Source organism: Camarhynchus parvulus, chromosome 2 (genome assembly GCF_901933205.1).
Source record: "Camarhynchus parvulus chromosome 2, STF_HiC, whole genome shotgun sequence".
Classification (NCBI taxonomy): Eukaryota; Metazoa; Chordata; class Aves; order Passeriformes; family Thraupidae; genus Camarhynchus; species Camarhynchus parvulus.
Window position 1 is genome coordinate 98,872,104 of NC_044572.1, and position 23,197 is coordinate 98,895,300.

A 23,197-nucleotide genomic window follows, 5' to 3' on the forward strand; every position below is an offset into this window, starting at 1 on the left:
TAGCATGGGAACAAAAGTTAGAAGCTATGTATCTTTTCAGCTGCATCCCAAGTATCTTACATGGAAGACTGACCTCACTGAACTCACTGACCAGCATTTTATAGAACAACTCAAACAAAAGGGGATGTATTTACATCTATTTTAAGCCAGTAATAAAAAAATGCCACCCATTGCTGTCAGGCAGTATGGCAGGGAAAATTATTTTTCCATAGTTATTCTTCACATCACTCTTCCCTCAACTTACTCCCAAACCCAGGTACTTGCAATTGTTGACACAATTAAACAACCATTTTTATAGAACTGGTCCCATAGTGGGTAATCTATAAAGGCTCCTTGTTTCTAAATAGGGTTTTTTATTGTTATTTTTCTTATAAATTCCTCCTGCTACCTCCTGCAGGTTTTTTACATGCAGACAGGATCTAGGACCCTTGGAGGGACATTTTCCCAAACAACTGAGAGCTCTGTGCTCACATACATCTGGGGCAGATGGAGATCACAGAACACACACATAGGTGCTCCTCAAGAAACCATCCTTTAAGTACAGTTCATTCTCTTAAACAAGAGGCTTTCAAGTGAAACATCCTGTGATAGTCCTGCTGGATCAAAGACCGGCTTCAGCAGCAGAGCTTGTCTGAGAGATCCCAGCCCAGCAGGCCCCTCCATTCCCAGCTGACAGACTGCTGACCATTACCCTCCCTCCCGCACTGCAGTCGTGCCTCCACAACCGCTTGCAAGGCTGCAGTCAAATTGCATGGCTGGAAGGATCTGCATCAGCAGTAACTCCCTTCCCATTCCCACTGGGAGGTTTAGTCTAAATCCAGACCCTTTCAGTAAGCCACTCTGAAGTGCAGCACTGCAACATCTGTCCTGGCACAGCCCCAGCAATGGTCAACCACTACATGTCAACTCTTCCCTCCAAGACAGTCATGAATGGGCGAGACCTCACCACTGAGACAGCAGCGATCATCTTCTTTCCTAAATTCCTGCTCAGAAATACTTCCAGCTGGTTCACTGCATCTGAAAAGCCTTCCAGACCAAATAACCAGTCCAAAGCAGATAACCAGCATGGAAAATTTCCAGTCCAATTTCCAGCTCCTGCTTGAGAAAGCTACAAACAACTGAAATAGTCTTAATTAACTGAAAACCACTGAAAGCCTCAGCTATGGATACTCAGGTCTTTCATAATTTCAGTATATAATACTAATTTTTATTCAATAGCATTTTACTTTTTACACATTTCTTTTTCTCCTGAAGATCACTGGAAAGTGTTTTGTGCAGGTTAATATAGACACCTTTTATTTAGAAAGTATTCTCCCAAGCTAATTCATCCCAGTCCTAAGGGCACAGAAAGTAAAGTACTAAGCATAACCAGAACACTCAAGTTCTTTTTCCACACAACCTGGTTGTTTTTATTAAAGCACAAAGGTCTTATGCATTGTGACAGTCCAAAGAGTGATCTACAAAAATGAAAAATGAGAAATTCAATTCAAGAGACTAATTTGTTCCTCTTGTTCAATGCATACTTTTACATCTGTTCAAACAAAAGGGAAAGCAACCATTCAAATCTTCTTTCCTGGTTCATTTCAAATCTCTTGCAGGGGAGAAATAAATAAAATTATGGTTATCCTCCAGAAATAAAAGAATGTAAACTCAAAACCTCCACCCCTTACTATCAGCTTCATGGTCTTAACTACTGCCTTCCTCTCCATAACATCTCCAGATTTAAGACATATATTTCAAGAAAATACAAGAAAATATGCTACCTTTCCACCATGAATTAAACATCCCCTCTGCAACCAACTCCCGCCTATGCAAAATAATTTCCAGGGATTACTCATGTTGCTGTAGATTAGAACACTGCACTAATATGCTTTTGGACTACTTCTCTGGACAACAGTAGTTTTGCAGAAGTCTTCCATTGCAGGTTCAAAAGAACACACACAAAAAGAGGGTTTATCACCTTACATCCAAACTTTCAATCAGCTCTTCAGCAAACAGGGACACACAGCACGTGGGGGCTGCCAGTCTGAGACAAACAGCAGCAGTGTCACACCACACCCCAATCACCTCCAGTGTAACATGGCAGATGAATGATGTCTTTCTGAACAAAGGCATTTTGCAATAAAAGTGACTCTCAGAGGTCATCTTTCACAGTCCCAGCAGAACAGTGATGTTTCCAGCATATGTGATTTTAAATACAATGTCCATTCTTTCACAAATAGTTAAAAAAAATAGATCTCACTGTTTAATCTTCCTTTAAAACCACAGATGGAACGAGAAAAAGTGAGCTTGTCCAAACTCATTTACACTAACTCCCACTCTACTCCAAAATGCAGCCCACAGAGGATGTCTTTAATGCTGTGCAACAGTTCTTTCTCTCCACTCCAGAAAAATTCTGCAGGTAACCGAAGAGTCTTCCTGGGTTTTTGTGCATAGATTTTTGTGCCTTAACTGAACATGACATTTACACACGATTTCTGCTACAAATTCTTTATGCTACCTCCTCTAAAGCACTCTATATGCAGAGGAACAACTTAATGCTGAGCCAGAACTGCTGTTCCTCTTTAGAATGAGGATGAGAACTTGTTTTCTCCATGTTTCGAGACCCTGCTCTGGTAAGAAGCATTATTAGCACAGCAGAAATGCTGAGGAGCGATCTGGCTCTTCTGGGAAAAAACATAGAGATGAAAACCTAATATTCTGTATAATAAAAGTTTGTGCACTGTTCATATTGTTGTCACAATATATGACATGTTACAGTGCAAATAAAGAGTCATCTTTGCAGCAAACTAGCACAAAAAACGACATTTTATCACAGAAAAAAGTAGCATCTAAAACAGATACAGATGAAGCCTACCATAAAACTGTTGTGCCGTGGTGAAGCCTGAGCTTCTCATGCTACAGATCTAAAACAAACATATTTGTGTTTGAGGTCAGCTCTCAAACTCAGAAATAAGTTTGAATTTTGTGAGAATTCTTATGTATTTGGACTTTTGGATTCTTTAGTTATCTATTATTAGGTGGAGCTTAGTTGTCAAGACAACAGTTTCCACTTCTACGAAATGCTTGAACTGTCAGCAAAATGTAAGAGTCAATACCAAAAGGTCACCAGATTGGTCATGTCTATAGCCAGGAAATAAGAATATCTCCTGAGGGTAAGGCCAGGCTGCCTCCAGAACAATGGCGATCAAACACAAGGAGACTGGATGTTGCTGAATGATCCACACAGTAGAAACAGAAGGATTCAAGGAGCCTGCTGAGCTCTGTGCAGTGCATTACTACAATGGCCGCTCCAAAGCAGGGTATGGTGTGTGAAACATAACTGATGAAAGTACATGTTTCAATAGAGAAAAACTGGATTTTACATATCAGAGCTATCTTAGCATACAGCAAAAAACACCCCAAAAAATATCATAATGCAATGAAATCCTGTTATCCCAGAATTGACAGTCAAAGGAACACAGCAGTAAGGCACTGAACATACTCCATTGCAGAAATGTGAGGGAGAAAGGAACATGCTCCCAAAATTAGGTCAAGTCTGATATCAAGAAAGAATGTGATCAGACACTTAATGTTCTTCTTCTTCTTTTTTTTTTACTATGAGATGTAAGCATGATAGCAATAAACATATTTCAACATGAGCCAAACCCCAAAATCTATAACTCAGAACGTTCCTGTATACCCACAAGTCACCACTGGGAAACCCTACCAATATGCAGTTTAGTTTTTGTAAAACCAAGTACCTTAGGATCACATCTATTTTCCTTATGCTTTATTTTTTTCCCCTCCCAATAAGTATTTTGTATCAAGAGAAATAAAACAACAAACAGACACAGCAGACCAACATGATGAAACAATGTGACATCCTCCTAAAAGTCCCAGACTGGACTCTTCAGTGTGTGACTGTGTGTACACAGACAAAAACAACACAGGACCCCTTGGCAGGCAGGTGCAATGTGCTCCCCCTTACTACTCACCTTCAACTTTACATGAGCCATAGGCTGAGACAACAGCAGAATTATGTTCCCAAAGCATTTTTTCCACCCAATGGTTTTTTTTTTCATTCAGCACAGGGGAAAAGGACAGAGGGAAGGGTACTCAAAGGCAACTGTGTGCAGAATACTCTAAAGGACTGAGGAGTCAGCTAGCATTAGTCTCTTCGCTTTAAAGATGCACGTGACTAATTTTTTCTTTATTTATAATGTATATCTCCATGCGCACACAGCTCCCCTACGCAGTCATCTCCTGCCTTTTATCTCCTTGTCTCTCTAAATAGACACTTGCTTTAACTTAAGAGAAAGCAACTGTATCCTCACCACAACCTCAGAAGCAATCCTTGCCCTCCGATGGGATGCTTCATAAACACTTGCAGTACTCAGTCCGAAAATTAATTTTGTTGCAAAAACAGCTGGGAATAAACTACCTGAAAGTATCAACCTTAGCTCCTGTTAACTCAGTTTGCAAGGAACCAGAATAGCTCACAGGCAGGAAAACTCAGTGGAAAGGCAAGGAGAGAAAGGAAGAACAGAACATCAATACACAAATAACCTCCTCAGTGTGTCATCCTGATGGATATGTGGGGAAGTTGTCTGGCAAATTAGAAAACAGTCCTCTTGGACAACAGGCACTTTTGTCAAATTAGCATTTCCTGGGATGTGAGAGTGTTGTTGCCTCCATACCTAAGTTGGAACAGCTCCTCAGCTCAGTGAAGGCATCAGACACTCCTTTGCCACATTTAAATCTTCTGACCTTTTTTTTTAGGCACTATGCTTTTATTTTCATGGCACAGGTTATTTTCAACATATGGAAAAGTAACCGCTCTAATTTCTGAACCAATCATGTCTTTGCATTAAACTGGGCTGGTGGTAATGTACTCAGAAATGTTTCTTTTCCTTTAGGTTTCTATATTTACTTCCAACCTACACATCATAAGGAAGGTTACAGTCACCTGGGTTGTTGTTGTTCTTAATTATCATTTCATATTAAGACTTACAGGATATATTTTTCTTTTTTATTGTTGTTAATGATCATTGCTTCTTTCAATATCTTTGATAATACTCTGTAAACATCCTACAAAAATTCAGCATTTCAACATTTGACATTGCATAAGTTTTGATACCTAACAACAAAACAAGGTTCTCAGATTTGCTCAGTATATACAAATCCTAAGTCTGAGCAATAAACAATATTGTCACATGACACAGCCCTGTGGTCCTGGTTTTAGAAAAGATCTTTTTCGTTCTGAAAAGTTAATCATCTTGTTCTGTATCTGGCATAACATATAAGATGATCAACAAGGTCTGTGAATACTGCTAAAATTACACTGCTAACATTTCCCTTTCAAATAGCCACAATCAAAATATTACCTCTATGCTGGGATCCTTCTACTAACCTTAAGTTAGAGCAGATTTTTTTTTTTCTTACACACACCCCAAATCCTAAAGTACCAAGATGAGCATTCCTAAAGCTTTCTACAGCACAAATCTCGATGTGTTCAATAGCTCTCCTCACATCAAGAGGACCTATATTTGCACAGACACAATATGCAGTCACTTAAAACATAAGGACATTTTCCCCCTCACAGACACGAACAGAAGTTCAAATTTGAATATATCCCACACTTTCAGTTACAAACACAGACTTGGGTATAAAAGGAGAATCCGTATTGAGAGTAGTCAACACGTTTTCTTGGTTATAATCTCACTTGAGAGCCGTTCTCTTGCCAATGAACACAGCCAGCCATCAATATCAGCACAGGGCTCCTGCAGAGTTAGTACCAGTAAATTTGCTTTCCTGAAAATCATAGCTGGGAAGTACTTAATTTAACCTCAGTCATCTGGTAAGCTAGAAAGAACTGGGAAGGGAGGAAAATCATGTTTTATAAAAAATTAATATAAAATACATAAAAGTACTGATCAGGGAAAACACTTTACTGTGTATTTGTTGATAATCACATTTCCATCCCTTCTACTCCCCCTGTTTTCTTGACAACTCTTAACCTGGAGTTAGGAATAGGAAGAGGCCACTGGAGAGTTTTATGTTCTCTTTTTTAATGCAGAATTCAAACCACAGGACCATACCATTCTCTTGCAATGAAATAAGCACTGCCAGTTAACAATTCATGTCTGACCCCTTCTGCAGTTTTAATGAAAAGGAGAGCAAAGTTGGCAGCAAACAAGTGGCAAAGTTCGCCACTTTTCTGCCATCATAGCAAAATTTCTTGCAGTAGGAGGATGACCCAAAATCTCCATCCCATACAGAGCCCACAGATCACCTACTCAAGAAGGCTATTTAAATATTCACAAAGTCAAATTCAGACCCGATACCCAGGAAACTCTTACTAAGCTTAGATTGCCAAAGTTTGTAGAAATGGATTGAGAAATAGTCTGAATAACAAGATCTAGAAGTCATCTTGGTGGTTCTGGATGACAGCTGATAGTCAAGACTGGTGTGCTGGTTTTAGCTGGGGTAGAGTTAATTTTCTTCACAGTGGCTGGTATGGGGCTGTGGTTTTGATTTGTGTTGAACACAGGGTTGACCATATAGAGATGTTTTTGTTATTGCTGAGCAGGGCTCACACAGAGCCAAGGCTGTTTCTGCTTTTTGTACTGCCAGGCTGGTGAGGAAACTGGGGGCGCTTGGGAGGTTGGGAGGAGACACAGCTGGGACTGGTGACCCAAACCAACCAAAGGGATATTCCAGCCCATATTCCATGCTCCATATAGAAAGTGGGGGGAAAGGGGGGAAGGAGAGGATATCTGCAGTGATGGCCTTTGTCTTCCCCAGTCACTAACAGACATGAGAGGGTCCTGCTGTGCTGGAGGTGGCTGAGCACCTGCCTGCCCATGGGAAGCAGTGAAATCATTCTGGGTTTTGCTTTGCTTGTATGGACAGCTTTCATTTTCCCTGTTAAACTGTCTTGATTTCAACACATGAGTTCTTCAGCTTTTACCCTTCTGGATTCTCTCCTCAGTCCCATTGGTGAGGGAATGAGCGAGGGGCTTTTTGGGGTTAAACCATGACCACCAGCCAGTTTAATTAAATAATAAGGGACAGGAAATGGAGTCTTATTCCTTCCTTAAACTTTTGAGATAGCATGAATCTAACAGCCACTCATGCAAAAAGAAGAACAGTAAGTAATTTTTTTTTTGTAAAATTATTAGAAGGCCTTGCAATATATACTTCAGGTTGGGTTGTTTGTTGGGGCTTTTTTAAGTCATTGCCACAGTTCATAGTGGATTTTAAATATTCATGAACTCTTACTTCAACTTTTTAATATGCTAATTAACATAATTATATGTATCATAAGCATATTTGAGCTCTGCATTATCCATATTTCTCTACCCCATTTTATCAGTAATTTTCAATTATATGGGATATTGTATTTGTACCATTTACCTTTTACAGTCTCTCTAAAACGAAGATGGAAAACATGAATAAAATGCATAACTTATTTATTTAAGGTTAACAGACAAAATTATGTTTTCAGGCAGGTATCATCATGAATAATTGCTCAACAATTATTCTTAATTACAAAAAATGCAAAAAAATATTTAATGGCCAGCTCTTTGCAGGACTGTTTGACACTACAAAGGGAATACAGAGTTCACAGCACAGCTACAAAACCAGTACAGAGGAGACTGCACAAGGGTACTCATTCTCCTTTAATCAAACTCTAATCTGACGGTTTTACATTCTGACATAGTTTTGGTGAACACAGACATACCTAATTAAAACATGACTTGTTTATCCAGCAGCACATAAGGTTTTGACTGTAAAAGTGATGTTCACAAAACAAATGCACCCTGTAGTATGTAATTTGCTTTGATATGAAAAACCTTGAACAAAAAAATTATACTGTGCCAGCAATCAGACAGCTAAAATGAAACATAAAAGGTGGCTAATTGCTTCAGTAATAAATAGCAAGTACTTGAAAATAAAGTCAGTGTTTTGGTACCGTCTACCATATCTAGCAGGTCAGACTTTGACGTGATAACTCACTACTTACTGAAGTTAGACATTGTGTCCATCCTTAATTGTGTGTTAGAGGTTCAGCCCCTGCTGATCCAAATTGAAACGAGCAGGGGCTCATTTCAACTTGGATTTGACAGCATTCAGGCCTGTCACATGCTCAAACTCACCAAAGAAACTTTCCAGGCAAAAGTCAAAGTCAGTCTTTCCCATTTATTTTCTAAGCCTTTTTTTTTTAATTTAAGTAGCATAAAGGCTATACCACAAAACAGTGCCAAACAGAAACCACTCGGCATAAGGACTTCCAAATATCTACGTAGACCCCTTTCTTTCCCCTTATTCTGAGTATCCAAATAGAAAGACAGGACTTAAAACCTACCACCATGAGATCCAAGCAACAGGCGTTCCAGAAATTATTCCAGAAAGATATACCACCATTCTACATTCCCTTTTTTTATCGTTATATGTTAAAACACTAACTTAGTATACATAAACTAAATTGGATAAGACAGTCCAATTTTATGTTAATTACTTCCATAGCTGTCAAGCACATAATCTTGTTTTGAAACACAGCACTTCCGTGCCACTGGACAAGAATATTTAACAACAAGGAAAACATATTCATCCACACATATGAAGTGGTGGAAGAAGGAAAACACTTTGCTAACGGGACAAAGACCTGACACAGCCAGTGCTACGCCCTTCAGAAGCAAAACCTTGTTGGGTTTTCTGTTAGTCTCAATTCTAAGTGAAAAGAAACAAAGTGGGTTCAAAATTATTTTGTATAAATCTCCTTCCATTAAGCTACACAGGATTAGCAGCAGGTAAACAGAACTGGGAAATCAGCAGCAGGAGACACAAAAAAAATAGTTTAAGGTCTTGCACATATAAATATCTCCACATGTAAGAAATTAGGAAAAGAAGATTAATATTTCTGGCTAGAGAGTCAGACAAAACATATCCAACACAAGATAAATCAGGAAGATGCCCCATCATTTCTATATATTAATATATTCTCTTACATGGTAAAACAAATACAAAGAGGAGTGAAGCAATGAAACAAAATGAAGCTTCAAGTTAACTGAGTTTTAGTAATATCCCTAATCAAGTTCCAAATTTGCAGTGGAAATGGAAAGAAAGTTAAAGCACTTAAAAAAATTCATACCCAAAACAAATAAATGTAACTAAAATAAAGAAGTTCTTCCCAAACAAGAAGTAATCAGTTCTTGTCAGAAATACTCCTGCAGATCTGTTTTCCATCAGAAAATCCAATGCATCAAAACAGAAATACTTCCCTTTGATGACACCAATAATAAAATAAAAACTGAAGCAGGCACTTTTAAAGGCAGAAATTTTTAAAACTTCATAGCTTTATGACTTCTAATTCTTTTTTAAATTTTATTATGCATGGTATCATACCAGACTAAAGAATGCATCAATCCAATGCAAATATAACTTTTATGGAAAACAACAAAAATGCTTTTCTCATTTTGTTTTAATCAAGTTTTGATCCTGTAAGCTTTACAGCAACATGTAAATACCCCTTTTCTCAAAAGGCTTAATCAAAGTTACTCCAACCAATCAGAAGTCCTCTGAGAGGACTTCTATGTTTTCATAATGTGATATGGAAAAGACACGTTTATCTTATTTTATTTAACAATGCATAGTAGCCCTGTGACAAAAGGAATACAAATAAGTATACGTAAGCTCATACCAGGGAAGAGTTGTCAGCTGTTTCCCTTCTCAGAAGGGAAACTACAACATTCTTTAATTATTTAGAACATCTCAAGGAAATAAAAGTGTTGCTTACTTTAAACACATGCAACAGTTTTCAGATACTCTTAACATGGTCACTCCCTCCCATCTACAGCTAGAGTTGTGTCAGCTTTGCTGGTTTTGGCACTCACTTAGCATCTTTAGAAGTAAGATATTCTTTTCTCACACTTTTTTTCTTCCACGTGACCTTTTCTGCACTTCTGCCTGAACAGAAGCAGTTCAAAACATATGAAAAACCACTGAATTTTGAAAATTAAGATCTAAATAACAATTTCTAGATTCAAAAATATTTCTTCAGAAAAACCTTAGTTCTGTTACTGCAGACTGGACTAGAGGTCCAGAAGGTTCCTTCTGACCTCAATTGTTCTACAATTCTCTTTGTAGCATTAGAGGATGAAGCAAAAGTGAGTACAGTTCACCCCTTCAATCTCTACACTCCTCCATGGAATTGTCCTGATTTCACTTTCACCTACTTTTTCAGCTTAGAACTGCTAATATGCTCACACACACACCCCCCCCAAAAAAAAAAATCCAAGATGCTTCTAGTGCGCAAGAAAGCACATTTTTTTCTGTGCCTTACTTATGATCTGTTTATCTCTTTCTCACCTGTATATTTAGGACTGGCATTGACTACTGATTATTTTTTCCTTGAAGTTCACCAAGTACTTGTATCCATGTCTGCTACTTTAAACAACATCTGTCAGGTAAAATTTATCAACCTCAGTAGACAGCCCTATGTTGGCTTCAATCCATTGAAGCCACTGAATTCCATGTGAAGCTGCATGTAAACTCCCTTGCAAGACACGGATGAAGATTTGCTGGATCCAATTGTACAGTGGTTTGAATACACATCTGTATTTTTCCATATTAAATTCACTAGATTGCCTCAACATAGACTAATATAATTGCCATTAACACAAAACATTGTTTTCATCTAAATTTGCATTTCTCCTGTTGTTTTGTCCCTTCTCAACATACGTCTGACTCACTAACAGATTAGAAATTAGATCAAGCTAGAATTTGCAGCAAGAGTGACTTGGCCTCTTTGGACTTCAAAAAAGACCAAAACAGTGGGATAGAGTGACTGGAAAGTTAAGAAATCAATGACAGTCAGTCCCAATTCTACCTCAGTATGAACGTGGAGTTTCTGAAGTTTACAGAGCTAGTCTTCCCAGCACAATTCCTGGAGCTCTGACTTTCTGTAGGGCCATCTAAGGTTACAAATACATGTATGTGGAATACATGTACGTAGAAGACTGTGAGCCCCTTAGTCCCAAACAAGCACTTCCACAAAAGTCACCGAGTGCAACAATCACCTGGTTTACTGTGTGTAGCCGGGTAAAACGTTCACTGTGACAATTCCAGATCTGCCCACGGCAGGAGGAAATCCTCCCACAGCCCCGTGTGCTAAAATAACACCCTAAAGCAGCAGCAGCATGATTGGATTTCCCCATGCAGCTCAGGTCACCCGGGCCCTGTGTCTGCTCCAGGATTCCCTCGGCCCCCAGCCCTGCCTGCTCGGGGAGGCTGGAGCCGCCTCCCAGAGCAGAATCTCTCCAAATTTCACTCGGAATTCGGGACTGCAGCATCCCCAGGCAGATAAACAGATCAAACCCACCGAGCCACAGGCTTCCTGACATTCTCCAGAGCAGGCAGGCTTTTCTCCTCCAGAGCAGGGAGGCTTTGGTATTAATTTGAGCAGGGAGGAAAGCTGGATTCTGCTCTGCAGAAACATCGAGTCAAATAAATACGTCATTAAGCTAACTAGCTACAGGATTGTCTAGCAGATGGATGACATCTTGGTTGCTAGTGGAACACTTTTCTATAGCCTTGTTTGAGGCAGACACATATGGCTCTCCCAAGCATTGATGCAAGCTCCCAGATGGACTAGATCATTGCTGACACCTTATTATAAATCCTAGAGATGAAAGAAGGGAGCACAATTTTTGAATCACAACACAGGACTCTAAAATATTCAGGCTTCCTAAAAATCAAATTTACAACAGAATATCTTAACTTCTTTATGTTGAAAGAAGCTATTTCTAACCAGGAACAGAAAATAGGGCAAAATGCTGCATCAAGAAAGACTAGAAGAGCCTTGAGGGAGCTTAAAAGACCAGAAGATCCTTAATGTAAATGTATATCATAGCTACATATATGGAGTTACAAATATTACAGTTCTGAGGATGCAAAAAATTATCTGCTGTGCAGCTGTTACTAACACCAAAGAGCTTCCATCTGGAATTTCTTGACTGGGGTGGAAAGGAAAAGCAAAGAAGAGGAAGCCACTTAGACATTACAGATGAATCTCTGAAATGTCTGTACCCTAAAGGACTACCAAGGGGAAAAAAAAGAGTGAGAGGGACATGCCTAGATGGCCACAGGAGCAACAGGAGAACTGCCAGAACTATGTGGGAGATTAGGAGATAACAGACCCAGCTGCACACAGCATTTGGCTTTTTGTAGGTGTCAGGGACACCTGAGAACATCTCAAGTACACAAGGATACTACAGTACACTTTATGCATCAAGGTCAGAGGCAGGAAAAAAATATTCTTTTGACACTTTTACACTGTGAAAAGAGACAATCCTTGGCATCCATAAGAATTTGACTCTTCAACTTACCCAAACAGAAGACTCAAAGTGTGGGGAAGATGACTTGCTACAGATTTTCTCTCTAATGTCTGCCATATCAGGTAGGCTAAGAATGTTACATCTTGAGAATGTTGTAACTCTGTGACAAAACTTTTCCATTTCAAAAGCAATCAACTTGTTGACTCTGGGAATAGGTCAAAAACTCTGTACAATCATAAAAGAGATTCTTAAGGTACTAAAATTTATCTGCCTCTACTGCAGTGGCCATAATCTTAAGAAGCCTGCAAGCATCTTGGAACAATGAGCTAAGACCTGGGACAGCTAATATAGCAAACAGTGCCTCTTATTTTTTCAGACATGCAACTGTACTTTCAGTATCTTCAACCATTAAAGAATCCCAATGTATTGAATTCAGAGTGGCTCCCAAGTTTTCCTTCACAGCTTTTAGTGTGGCTGTTATCTTCTTGACCAACTGAAAGTTCAGAAGATTTTTTTTTTACAGGGAGAACACAACAATGCTTGAATTACTTCATAAAATATAATATTTAATTAAAAAAAAAAAAAAGGAGAGAGAGAGACTCAAGAGATGTCCAGGAAAAGTCTTGATTTTGTAAGGGTCACTTACAAAAGAATGTCCAGCTATGCACACTGCATCTGCAACTACTTGAACTGGACAGTTCTTTTCTGTAGCACAGCTCCTTTTGGGAGGCAAGTTCAGCTCCCTTCTTTCTCAGATCCCTGAAGAATATATGTTCACTGTTCATTTTAATATTTTGGAATATAGAAGCTTCAGGATATTCTTTCCTGTATGTAAGTCTTCCTATGCAAAACACAGGAAACTGCAACCTGCAAACCTCTGTGGTAAAGGCTGACATGAAAAGGGGAAAATTAAGGACTTTAGGCAACAGAGGTTTGGGTTCTCCTGAGGTGCTCCATCAGATGAACTTCAGATTGAAAAGAAAGGGGAAGAGAGATATTAACTGGCACCCACAAAAGCATGATAAAACAGCTCCAACTAGAACCAGACAGTTTCTGGGCTCTCAAAGCAGACAAACCCCATAGAACTCCAAATTTCCCACCAGCTGAAGGCTTCAGTTTTAAAACTGTCAAATATAACTTTTTTTTTTCTTAGTTTTAATGTTTAAAAGACTGACAGCTTCAAAAGACAGATACAGAAGATTACTGCAGGTCCCCAAATATGAGGCGAGTCCATGAGGGATTTCTTCAGTCCCAGACTTTGCAGCAGACTTCTCTTGCAGGCTGTCCAATGAAACCACATGTTCCTAGAAACACAGCACCCCTGGTCACAAGGTGGGATCCTTGGCAGTTTGTCTCTGTGACAAGGGACCATGAAAACACCAGGCCTCTGGCCAAAACAAGTTCACCAGGAAGCAGAGAGAGGTTGTGTCTTATTTTGATTTGGGTCAAAGTCTGTCAGGTCTAAATATTTGCAATGAAACTTCCCAATTTCAATGAACTGCCATTTTCTGTGTAAATTACATCCACCTGAAATTTTGTAGTTCGGCCCATCTAAGATACCTCTAAACAGCAGCATCATGAAAACTGATCAATAACAAGCAACATGGAGGAAAGTTGAGATAAATGAAGTCTAGTGTAAAACAGTGAAGTCATAGCATGGTAAACATCTGCGTCAAGAGCCTCTCAGTCATACACAGATCAGTGTAACTTCGCTTACATTCTGAATTATGATCTCCATCAGATGAGAACATGAAATGAACTTTGATGGATTCAAGTTAAATACATAAGGCTATTCTGTATTCAACAGAGCACTCACACACAAGTTTAACATACTCTAACATACACATCCTGACTCGACACTTCAAGTGATTTGCTCTGGTGTCTCCATGTAGACATGATTTAAAGGCTTTCATCTCCAATTGCTAACAATACCCAGGGGAGAACAGGGAATGGGAAAAGGCAGAATCTGTTACTGGTTGCATATTCAACTGAAGAGAGAACTCAACATTTCAAAAGACACTTCCAGAATACTTGCACACCTAACTCCCAGTCTGCAGTCTAAAGAGGTCCTCTTATTCCTCTCCATACTTCTTTTAATTCCTTTTGCTTTGCTCCGCTTTTAGGTAATTTCAAACAAAATTATGAATCATTAATCAAATGCTTTTTTAACTCATTACTGTGCATTATCAGCACTAATATATTAGCACTGTGATATTTCTTTCTTTGATTTTACTTATTTACCCAGCCATTTCCTATGAGAAAAAGGAGACAGGGCTGCATAGGTGGTTGGAGCTTTCTGCTGTAGAAACTTTACATTATTCCAGCTGTTTTCTTCAAAAGGCTGTAAAGATCATTAGAACAGAACACTGATTTTCACCTACAGCTGCAAGTTAGAATCATCATCTCTGTAGCCACTGCAGGCGACTTCTTCTTGCAACTGAAGAAAGATTTATCTCCCTAATCCTTGGTAAATGAATCCCTACAGTAAAAAGTTAGACTACTGTTGTTACCAATCTAATAAGGGACTGTAAGAACAAAAATATTTGTAAAATGCTTTGATGGGAAAGTTTTGCCATAAGGTGCTAAGCAGAACAGGTCAGATAAAGCACGCATTTGACAAACACTGGCAGTATTTCTGTTCATCAACAGATGGTTGCTTTAAAAAAAAATTATTATTGTAAGCTATGCGAAAGTACCTGTATTCAACATTATCCGAACTGCTTTAATTGGACAGATGGATCACATGCTAGAGGCTTCCCAATTAAATAAGGATAACTCATACTTTAAGATATTCTAAGTGAAAATTGGTTATTTGCAACAAGCTAATCTCAAATGGGCTTTTTCTAAAAGCCTGCTGAAAAGGTTATGACAACAGCAAGAGGAACATAAGAGGGTCACAAAAGCCAAAAACATTAGTGTTGGAAATACCCACAGAAGAGCGAGTTCCTCACTCACTTCTAAAATCTATGTAAGTTTGATGAGGAATTATAGTCAACACAAACCTTTTGTGAAACAAATCATCTACACATGAATTGCACTGGCCAACAGATGCCATTAGTCAGCCCAAGCCTGAATTCTATATGACCAGGCGCAATCACTAATTTAGGAGTACTGAACCCTATCTGCATGCATTTCTACAAAGATTCAATTTAATTTTGCTTAGCATTAGTTAAGGAAAACCTGCAAAACCAGTCATCCATTGCGGTGAAATTGTAAGGGAAGAACACACACCAACGTGGTATCTCACCAAAGTTCCACAGCTATGGGGATTAAGTTGGGTTATTTATAAGAGTTCCTTACATTTTCTCTCCCACATCTGCTGTGCTCCTCAACTCAGACCCATGGGGCACAAGTCAGAGAATTCACTTTTGTCTTTTGAAAATCCCAAGAAACCAAGGCAGACATCCAGCTAACATTCTGTACAGCACAGGCCCAAAGAGGCTCTATGGATTAGCATCACTTCACCCAGTAAGGGTTGAGCAGAAGCAGAAATTGTGAAGCAACACCATTTACACCCAACAGTTGAATAAATACTGTTACATCTAGGCAATTACATATACTAAGTACATCTCAACTAGTTACAGGACTAACAGATTCAATATTAATTCTTGCTTCATGTGTCATTAACACCTAATGGAATTTTCAGAGGTGTTTACAAGTCCAGAGTAATAATGGATCACTTTTAATTAATGCACAGGAAAAATTTCATGAAAGTCTCAGTGGAAGAAGGCAGCCGTTAAAGAGATTGCTTCATATCTCAGTCACAGACTGCCCCCTCCTTTCCCTCTATAAAATGGAGAACAAGCAGGTTACAGGTGTGAGAAACCAAAATAATAGGCTCAGCCACACAACACAAAGAGATAATTAAGCAAGTGTCACACATTTTCTCTGCTATAATTCTTTGAAAAGTTGAAGAGCGGAACTTGTGTCTAAAAAGCAGAGTACTGTACTGTTTGAAGATGCTTCAAGAACTGGTGCTGAAAATTGAAGACAAAACACAGTACCCTTATAATGGCATATGCTAGATAATATGAGTCAATGCTCAACACTTATTTTAGAACTCTACATTTCAGAGTTTATCCAGAAGAAAACACTGTTTTCCAGTCTCCTTTTAATATGAGAGAGATTCTAGATCTTGTTTTATTAAGCATTAACATTTGTTTTAACAGAAACCCTAAGAGAATTCTGTACTGTCCTCTAAAATCACAACTTAAATACACTCAGTGGGTCCAAGGTTATGACAGAATCATTCAGACCTCAAGGTATTCCTCATACAAACATGCAAAAAAAACACATCTTCCCCAAAGGTCAGTATATCTTTTACAATTTCAGAACATAGAATCTAAATGAAATACTGAGTTTAAAAATAATTGAAATCTCCAAACTCATCTTTTACAGTCAATACAAATTCACTATCATGGCTACATTTTTTCAGAAGCAGATTTATTATCAGTTTTTAACAAAAAGGGTACCAGGGTGGTTAGCACGGAAGAAATCAAGAACATCAGCAGATGGAAAGACAAGGACATTCCAACAGACACTTCATCAACCTGCTCCATTCTCATGTTCAGCATTTCAGCACTGTATTTTTCTAGGCAGTACTGTCCTGCCTTTTAGAACTAATCTTAAACATGCTAGATTAAAAACGTGGGTACAATGTCCAACACTCTTTGTTTTCCCTGTCCTATAGACAGCTAGAAGTCAATGTCAACACAGAGAAAACTTTGCAAAGATCCCCACACAACTGGCAAAATGCACTTGTCCTTTTATCCACTGCAATTAGCATTGAAGTCCAATGAAGTCCAGTATTTTCATTTCTCAACTCACCTTAGCGAAACCAAACAAAATTAAACAGGAACATCCGGATTTCGATTTAGTCCTACCCAACCATACTCATCAGGTAGGTGCCACTATTTTAGTGACTAGAATTCCTCTAAAGAGGAACAGTTCTCCAAAATGGTGAAATACACAACTGAAACCTGTACTGAAAAGCAGGTAACAAGCATACATATTTCTGAATTCAGCTATGTGCAAAAAATACTCCTATTAGAATTTTTTTGGATTAAAAAATTAATTTCAGTGATGCCTACCAACCAAATGTCTGTTTATAAATTTGTCTATAGAGGAGGAATACTTTTTGGGTAGGTAAGTGAGAGACTAAAGCCTGGGAAAAAAATGCTGAAAATTTTCACACTTTAAATGTCTGAAATAATGTTCAATTCAGAATATAACTAAGTTTGCTCAGCCAACCTTTAAGACTAAATATCTGATTCAACACAAACCAATATATTCTGGTTTTAATGGCACTCTTATGGAAAAATACCTCATCTGGGTGAATGACTGATTCTTTTAGCAGTTATCTAGCCACCAGAGAATCCATTACACCTGCAATTCCACCTAACATGCAGCAAATCCTAAGCTCAGTAGAACCAGGCAGAGCCCCCACCACAGGTTTACACTGAGCGAGGTGTCCCAGCAGCAGTAATTTATCTATCCCTGACATGTAATTTTAACAGCTTTTCTGTGTGGATGCTGGCAATCACTGACTTCCATTGTCCCCCAAGTTGTCTAACCACATTTTCAAATGCTTTTCAGTTCTAGCAGATAATAAAACATAAAATCACTATCATATCCATCCTCTTTTGGTGCGCGCCTCAAAAAACTAACCCCCCCTAACTCATAAACTGCTCTCCTAATAAAACAGTACTTCTATGAGAACACAGCTCTCCCAATTTGAAGGATCCAGACTCCTGCTCCCAGCAAGTTTTCAAAATCCTGTGGTAAGGACTTCTGATCAGTTTCTCTGCAAAATGCAGACATTAAAAATTAATTATGGGTGTGTATGTGTTGCCTTCCCAGCCCTCTCCCCACTGCATGCACTTCCACCCCCAGCTCCTTTGCTGGTTTTCATGCAGATTTGTGCCAGACATTCTGCATCCTCATTAAGTGGTGTCTGGCAACCTGCCTAAGCTTTAGTGGGTTCTGGGAATGCCAATATATTAACCAGAGGACTTTTTGCATACCCTGGAGGGATTTTTATTCTAGAAAAGTCAACCACTTGGCACTAAGAAAACTTACTTCAAATCTAGGAAAGCTCTCCATTGGCAATAAGAAGAAAAAATGCATTTACATTCCTCTTAATTTCTGTCTCCCACCTGAAAGAAAAGCTTGATGTAGAGCAAGATTATTCAAACACAGTTTAAAAGGTCGGTGTGTTCTCTCTAGTAGGATTTTAGAGAAAAGAATAACAGATATGAGCAACACGGACACAACACAACATCATGAAAATTACTCATTTTCAGTCCCTTGTCTCTTGTGAGTAAAATTATCTTAATCAGGAAGATTAAATTTACCAATTATTATGCTGAGTGATAATGAATGGTGATATTGGTGCTTGAAAATTTCCGTTGCTTAACTAAACAATAAGAAAAAGCATTTAGTAAAATGCATCTACATTTAGCATACTGCAAATATGCTAAACCAAAGCATACACAACAGAAATGCATGTATTAAATAAATATAGATGATGAATACCAACACATTCTTCCAGCATGAAATTACAGGACACACTGTAATGTCATGCTGCTATTCACCTGCAAGCATTCTTTCTACTGCTGTTCTCTTAGAGTTACTATTATTCAACTGACAGTCTCAGAACTAAGCAAATAAAACTCTCTAAGAGAAAAAAAAAAAACACATTTCTTTTTCAAATATGAGGTTCAAAAGAACACAATGGAAAAAAGAAAGGCCCATGGCTTTCCTTCACTTGAATATTCTGCCTGTGCAGCACACAGAGAATTTTAAAGTACACTGGACAAATGGGTCATTTCAAGATCATTTCTTCAGGCTTGTGTACCCAGAGAACCCAATTCATTTCACTAAGTTAGTCAAGTAATCTGCTGCCATATAGATATCACTACCCATTATTATTGTAAATTACTTCAAACTGACATCTACTTCAAACTCATCATTTTTCTTTGTGCAAAAAATTGCCAACTTCCTGACATCAGGTCCAAAACACCACAGTCCCTTTATAACGGCCAATTAGAACCAGAGATTCAGCAAGAATCAATTAAAATCAATTCCATGTAAGTGTTTTAGTGTACTAAGATTATGTTTGGTGTGAAAGAAATTTTTAGCTATCTAGGCTGCCTTTGCTTAGATATCAACCTTCTAGGCAAGACAGCTATTCTTAAAAATAGCTGTCAACTGAGAAAAGAAAATGTATATGCATGAATCATTTCACTACAGGGTTGGATTCCCAGCAACTGATGCACCACTGTTCTGGCACCAGTGCCTTGAACGAGCAGCTGATACTAGATTGGTGCCATTGAAGAATTTCACGGTTACCACAGAACCAATCTGCAGAAAAATTCATCTCCAAACTCCTAGAAGTATTTGCATTCCGTAACTGGCAATGCACTTGCAGGGAGCTGTTTTGAACCATGAAAAACCAGGCAGGAAAAAAAAATACTTTTCCAAGACCACTCACAAGTTAAATGCAATAACCTTGACTCCTGAGGCAAGACTTGTTGGACAGGCAGGCACTTTTTAACACTTCATTTCTCTTAGAGATTGTGCTAAATTAAAATACTTTTAAGGTATTTGTCTATTATTTCAATAATTATTACTTCTTTCTGGCACATCATATTCACAATTTGGAATGTGTTCCAAATTATTTCAGACAGTGTCATTGACATAAAACTAGTTTTTGGTGGAAAGACAGGGTACTGCAGGGCAGCTGAAAAAGAACTAAATTTTGCTCAAGATAATCAGAGAGAAAACTTTCAATCCTCTCTTCCCCACAATTCCCTCTTGCAAAAATGTTCCTTCAGTGCAGGAAAAAACAACAATTCCTCATTTCAAGTCTCAGTTTAATGCTCTGAGCAAAGAAAACAGCATTTTATCTACTTAAAAATAACAAAAGGTGAGGTTAATTCTAAATTCCTAGGTTAAGCTACTGCCCAATGGCTGTAATCTTACCACATTTACTACAACTGCACACCTCATCTTGAATCTCAACTTCCTTCTACTTCCATAAGTGTTCTTGTAACAAGCCTAAGGTCCTGAAGACTAAAAACTGCATCAGTCAAATGCTGCCTAGTGCCTGCAATGTTTCAGTCAACAAAAACCAATGATCTGAAATATTGTGTCTCACACTGTTAACTCATTCTGTGTTACACACTGCTCATCATTTAGGCCCACTCTGGCTTCTGACTTTACTAGAGAACATTAATATACCCTATGTGTGTGCAACAATGATCTTCACATACCTGAACTGGAACTAACTGTGCTGGTATAAACACTGATTATACAAAAAGATGTCTTTCTACTTCTATAGGTAACTGTAGAGAGTTGACACATTCCAGTTTGAGTTCTCCTCATGCTGGTCACTTTGTGTGTCACAGTAACTTAATACCTGGTGCTAAACCTCCAGTACAGTTATAGGTGTTCAGATTATCATCTCTATCTCAGCTAATATGGACAAGGGGATGTTGATTAGACTGCTTCCCACGAGTGCACTGGTCTTCCAGCAAAATTTCCCCTTCCATTTACAGCCACTAAGCCATAATATTTATACATTCATTAGTGGAATCAAATATGTGTGCACCATGTACAACAACTTAATTATACTCAAAGATGCATCATATGTTAGAGAGCTCTGGATCATTGCAAAGTTTCCCAAAACATTTTCCTAGCAATGAAATTGGAAAGCAGAACTGAAGTTCTGTCTAACCAACATACCCAGGTGTTGAAGGACCAGCAAGAACACTGCCCTTGCTTAGGCAGCACTTATGTTCTTACCTCATCTATGACTACTGGATATTGTCCCTTGGGCTTTCTTACTGGTGAAAACTCTCTCCCCCTTTTGGCCAGCTTCAGATTTATGGTGCTGGAGACACTTCACTCCTCATGCTACATGATGCACCTTTGCAGTCCACAAATATTTCAATGCAGGATGGTTTTGGTTTGGAAGCACAGACAAATCTCTTAAAGGAGCCTTCCATCCTGACCAGAAGATGTCTGTGGTTTTAGACGAACAAACTTTTATAACGTCAAACAGTATTTTTAACACCACCATAAAATTATTTACCTGATTTTTGCTCTCCTGCACAACCACCATTTGCTACTCAGAAAAGGTTCTGAATCCCACTAAAATCTGTACCAGTCTAGGTGTTAAGATCGCCCAAGAAAACAGAAGTTACTTTTCATTTTGCCTGCTTCCTGTTTGTTCTTTACCGAACTTAAACCTACACACAACGGTGTGTTTGCCTCTTCAGCAAGCATCGAACCATACCCTACGCATAACTACCTACATGACAAGAAACCTGGCGCACCATTCAGAAATTCGGGATGCACATATTCACTGCAGACAACGCAGGCAGGCATCTGATACAGCCAGGCAAAGCTAAACTTCTGCTAATAAACTTTTCTTTAACAAAAAAATGGCACTCCATCAAATATAGGTCACTGGTGCGTGAGCCCGGCAGCCGCACCGCCGCTTTGCCTTCCTTCCAAAGTTGCCCGCCCGGCGCTGGGCGCGCACCGCGGCCGGGCATCCCCGGGAGGGTCACGCCGCGGGCCGGGCATGTCCAGCAGCCGGGCAGCTCGGGAGCAGCCGGGGAGGACGTGCCGCGCACTCCGCGCTCCCCAGCGCCCTGCCCGCCGCCGCGGCTCCGCAGCCCCGCTCGCCTCCGCCTCTCCCGCGGAGCCCCGGGGCTCTCCCGTGCCGGCCGCCGCTCCGGCTGCTTCCCGGGCCAGCCGGGCCCCGCTACCAGCGGTACCTGTCACGCTGCCCTCGCCCGCCGGCACCCCCACCTGCCCCAGGTGCCGCGGAGGGACGCGCTCAGCGCGGCCCCGGCAGTGCCCCCGCCAAGGCAGGCAGGGTGGGCGAGCGCCGCCGGAGCCCCACGGCAGCCGCCGCCGCCTCGTCCCCCGCACGCTCACAGACCTTCAAGTCGGGCCTGCCGCACTTTCTCGGGCACTTTGTGACGCGGCGCCCCCCGGCCCCGCCGCCGCGGGCAGCACTCACCTCCCGCCGGCCCCCGCCGCTCGCCCCCGCGCCGCGCCGGCCTCCTCCGGAGCGCCTCGCCTCCTCCCCCTGCCTGTCTCCGGCAGCCGCTCGCCCTGCGCTGAGGCTGTGCCTGCCTCCAACTCATCCCCAGCCTCTCCTCCTCCTCCCCCCGCCCTGCCCGCCCCGCTGGCTGCCGCCTGTCTGCAGCGAGTCTGGCTCCGGCGGGCGGGCGGGCGCGGGGGCCGCCGGCGGGGGGGCGGGCGGAGCGGGGGAGGGGAGGCGGCGCTCCCGCCCAGCCCCGCAGCCCACACTGACACCTGCCGGGTGGATGTGCGCGGCTCCGGCGCCGCGGGACCGGCCCCCGACGGCCCCCGAAATGCCGCCCGGCACTCGCCTTCGAGGAGAGAAACGTAAGGAGGTTCAACAAGGGCAAGTGCAGGGTCCTGCGCCTGGGGAGGAACAGCCGCAAGGGCCAGCACAGGTTGGAGCTCACCTTCTAGAGGGCAGCACTGTGGAGAAGGACCTGAGAGTCGTGCTGGATGACAAGAGCCGGCAGTGCCCTTGCAGCTAAGAGAGCCAATGGGATCCTGGGGTGCATTGGGAAAAGTGTGGCCTGCAGGTTGAAAGAGGTTATCCTCCCCCCTTGCTTGGCCCTAGTGAGGCCACATCTGCAGTGCTGTGTCCAGTTCTGGGCTCCTCAGCACAGGAAAGAAAAGGAGCTACTAGAGAGGGTCCAGCAGAGGCCACAGAGACCGAGCATCTCTCTTATGAGGAGGGGCTGAGGGAGCTGGGCCTGTTCAGTCTAGAGAAGAGAAGACTGAGAGGGGATCTCAGGAATGGAGGTAAATATCCAAAAGCAAGT

The 23,197-nt window shown here is 40.6% G+C and overlaps 1 protein-coding gene across 2 annotated transcripts in view; it reads right to left on the reverse strand.

Moving 5' to 3' along the window:
* Positions 1 to 22,446, reverse strand: part of LDLRAD4 (low density lipoprotein receptor class A domain containing 4) — a 273,802-nt gene extending 251,356 nt beyond the window's left edge. The window contains exon 1 of one of the 2 annotated variants that reach the window (XM_030967030.1): positions 22,354 to 22,446. The gene's annotated coding sequence lies outside the window, so the exon portion shown is untranslated. Of the gene's footprint in view, positions 1 to 18,398; positions 18,476 to 22,353 lie in introns of those variants that run through there. The other variant, XM_030967023.1, reaches the window with a different exon arrangement.
* Between the last annotated feature and the right edge of the window lie 751 nt (positions 22,447 to 23,197).